The following is a 4,126-nucleotide window of genomic DNA, read 5'->3' as shown; positions in this document are numbered from 1 at the left end:
AACTAATTTATGTCTGATTTATTTCTACAATTACTTTCCCCATCCAGCTGCCACCTTTTAGCCTCAGTATGGTAACATCGGTCAGTGCTTTGCTTAACGTGTCATTGAACTGTATTGTTAGGCTGCATGCTAAATTTGACAATAATTATGAAAGAACAGATAACCTTTGAAGAAAATCAGTCGTCCTCCAAATAAGGATGGAATTCAGCTGTACCAAGTACCTCATATTTTTATGATGAAACTGTATTCCAAACTGTTCTCCAGGAGAAGAAATTGAAACCTGTATTACGAAGTGTGAAACTGAGAGTTCATATTCGGGTCCGTCAAAACCCATAGCAATAAAAGTGATCTATTGGATGAATCTGTATGATTTTAGGGGTTTTTCCACTAGTCTGGATCTATTTTGGACCACGGTATTAATGTTGTTCGACTGGGTTCATAATGGAATAAAGATCACTCCAGGAAGCTTTGAAGAACACGCCAAAAGTGGACAGAAAGCGCAACTGAAATGATCGGAGTGTATTCAGCTCCCGGAGCAATTCGAAGGGTTCATTTTGAATCATTTTGAGACAGTGCAGTTTCCGAGAGGTGAGAGATCCAAGTGTAGTCAAAATGATCGCATGCTCTGTGTCTGCAGTCATGATACATGTCAGAACAGTGCTCTCAGTGCCCTCAAAATGGGATGAAGAACTCATGTAGGTACACCAATAATGGAAACAATTTCGTTCGTCTTACCAAACGCGTTCCCTTGTTGTCGCACTTTGTTATGAACGAACAAACTCACGATCAACCTCGGACTTTACTTTTATATCTCCAGTAAGCAACATCTCCGCCATGTAAACACGTATTTCTTTTGTGGTTCGCACCAAGAATAGGCCGCTGAAACAAAGCGCGATTTCCACCCTCTTTAAATATGGCCTTGGCGTTTCTCGAGCACTCTAAATAGCTTTTTGTGTTCTAGTGTTCCAAGCGGTTCTCAGACATTTGAATTCCTGACTTCTTTTAATTACAAGTTCACCACTTTTGACACGACTGATGTCGGTAAGCGAAACTAAACAAAAAATTTCGGAATCTCAGGAAATTGCGAACGACGCAAAATTACATCGCCCTCCAAGCCAACAGACGCGCTTTCGTAGCCAGTATTCCCAGAGTCTGGCAGTACCCTTATGCTGATCGTGGTAAACCATCTTTAAGCACTTGTAATGGTGGATTCCGCTTTGCGATGAACGGTCGTTCACTTCACTATGAACAAAAATTTCGTTGAGGGAATGGTTCAGCATAACTGTTTCATTAATGCTGTTGATAAGCTCAGCCGACTAGTTGGCAGGAAGTGTCTAACACCATTTCATCTCTTCTTCAAGGCGATCAAAACCAACAGAAAATCCCGATTAATTTGTTCAGGCCACAAAAATCTGGTTTATTTATCGACTTCTAAGTAGGATCAAAGATGCAGATGACTTGGCTGCTGAGAATATCATCCTCAGGTCTTTAGGACATGTCGTAACCAGGCTAGAACCGAATGTAATTTTTGAATCTCTGGGCAAAAGAATGCAATAAGACTTTCTTCATGATTGAGTGGTTTTACTCACCGTCACGTTAGACAGCCAGGCCAAAACGTCAATCTTCAATCGGGTTTTACCGATTTTTTACTCCGCAGATTTCTTAAGGACGCCAAATGTTCTGTCTCACACTGCAAAACAATAGTAAAGGGATCCGATAGAGTACGTGGTGGGCAAGACATTAACGGTTACTAGTTAATTCAACACTTTTGGTAGTTTTGCTGTTGTATCTCAGTATTCCCAACTACGGTAGTAACGGCCACACGAAACAATTTGGAATGATTGCACTCCGAGTTTGATTAGTAATATAATTGGAACCCACCTGCAATCCGATTAACTCATTATGTGAGGCGATACGAAATCTAGTTTCAGTTGCACAACTCTTATGTTTTGAGGCACTCCCATCTGGGGATCTGGAAAAATTTGTTGTTTGTTTGTTCTGCACGCTTCCACATTTGTGAAGTTTTCTAAGGCCTACTACAATCACGTTCGTGCATATATGCAACATTCCAGAAGACAGCCAAGAAAGTCTATTTTTGCATGTTTGCACCTCTTCGGAATTGTCGCTGCAGTGATAAGCTAGATCCAATGTGCCTTTTTTCCGTGCTATAGCAATAAAACCACTCGTTCAAGTCTTATCAGCACAAGCCAGTCACTCAGCAAATTTTGATGTGAAATTCCAGATTTGTTATCAAGAACTGGAGTCTACTGCAAATGGTGCATGGATTGTCTAACTTTGATGACTTTTCATCGGTTTTGGGACTTTTCGTCACAGTAGTCTTTCCCCGAGAGAATTCCATCAAAGGGAACGTTCTCATTTAGAAGAGTGTCTGAGTAAATCTATTGTCCCCTTACAATTTGCTTCCAAAAGAGCACAGCTTTAGAACACGAAGGGTGAGAGTTTAGCTCCACAAATCACTCATTTAGTGGAAAAATAGGAAGAACCCTATTACAGAGGCTTTTGGTAGTTTTCCCGGACCCAATAAGGGACCAGTGTCCAAAATATTCCGGGCTATAGTTAGAGTTGATACACCACCAGTCGCCTTGTGCTCACACGATACGCGACAACATAGCCTTGAATGCGGAAACAAAGTAATTTGTGAAGCTTTTACGCTTGTCACATCGGTTATGGGCTGTCCAGCTGGAGGAGCGGACTGATTACCCAACATTCATAGAATTCCCCGAAATTTATTTCGTTATCGTCGCTATATTAGCGTAAGATGCGATAAATTAACTTGCCTCATGGTTCTCATCCGACCTCAGATAGATGAAATAAATTACCTGCTTTAAGTCAGTAGGTCAAAAAAATACTCCGCAGATCGATCACGATTACTCAAATCTAATAAATAATTAGATGAGATGGACCACCTTGTTGTAACTAGGGTATCAATTAAAACGCCGAGATATAAACGAAAATTCATCATTCTAATGTATTAGACGTGAAATGTAGCTACATTTATCCTATGAGAAGGCATTTCACAGCCCTATAATGGGGCTTTCTGGGGCTACGGAATGTTGTACTCATTAACTTCCATAGCTGTTTTCGGTTATTTTTTTATTTTACGGGTTCGCTGTTCTTATTTTTTCTATATCTAGTTGCGACCACTTGAACGGTGATACCAGCGTGTTGTTTTGTACCTTTATTTTGCTTTCATTATAACACTACGTATTTCGCAAATTGCATAGTCGTTTTTTGTTTGAATACGAAAAACCACAAAAACACGCACTTGTACAATTTCACAGATTACAAACGTGGTAAAGTTCTTCAGCTATCTCTTCTGATTTCGCTCACGCTTGCGGCGTTCATTCGCAAGTCTGATGTGCTAACTCTGGCATCAAAATATTTCAGACCATCTTCGGAATCTATTATATGTGGGAACTGTTCAAACGAAATCCCTTGGGCCACCATAAGTGGATTATTGTTTATTCGCTGACCTGAGCCAACATCATCATCATCATTGTCAGCTGTAAGAACTGGTCGTACACTACTTGTAGCTGCCACAGTTTCGTTCACCGATGATTTGGAGAAGGGTTAGGTAGATGCGCACGGCACGCGCGAGCTGGTAAATTGGTGCATAAATCTGGCACTGTCAGTGGGTTGTCAAGCGCGGGGGGGGGGTTGTAAGAACTGTACACTACTTGTAGCTGCCACAGTTTCGTTCACCGATGATTTGGAGAAGGGTTAGGTAGATGCGCACGGCACGCGCGAGCTGGTAAATTGGTGCATAAATCTGGCACTGCCAGCGGGTTGTCAAGCGGGGGCGGGATTGGAAAAGGAGCTATGCAATGAAGGCAATAGCTTTGATGCATGAGCGCCATTGAGGGCGCGACTAGAACATGTCTGATAATGTCTATAGCCATTGATGTGGCCCGTCTCGGAGTCCCCATCCAGGAAGACGGCAGTGACCAGCGTAGCTGAGTTTGCTGGTAATGGCTTTCATACTTCGATGCCAAGTCATTGTTTGACCGCCTCTGGCTCTCTTCCACCCTTCACATGGTTGGGCGAAAAGAGCCCTTCGAGGAAGTCGGTCGAGTGGCATACGCCAGTGGCCAAGCCAGCGCAACCT

This window comes from Opisthorchis viverrini (genome assembly GCF_000715545.1).
Source record: "Opisthorchis viverrini unplaced genomic scaffold opera_v5_3, whole genome shotgun sequence".
NCBI classification, from domain to species: domain Eukaryota; kingdom Metazoa; phylum Platyhelminthes; class Trematoda; order Opisthorchiida; family Opisthorchiidae; genus Opisthorchis; species Opisthorchis viverrini.
Note: the sequence above shows the minus strand (reverse complement) of the source record.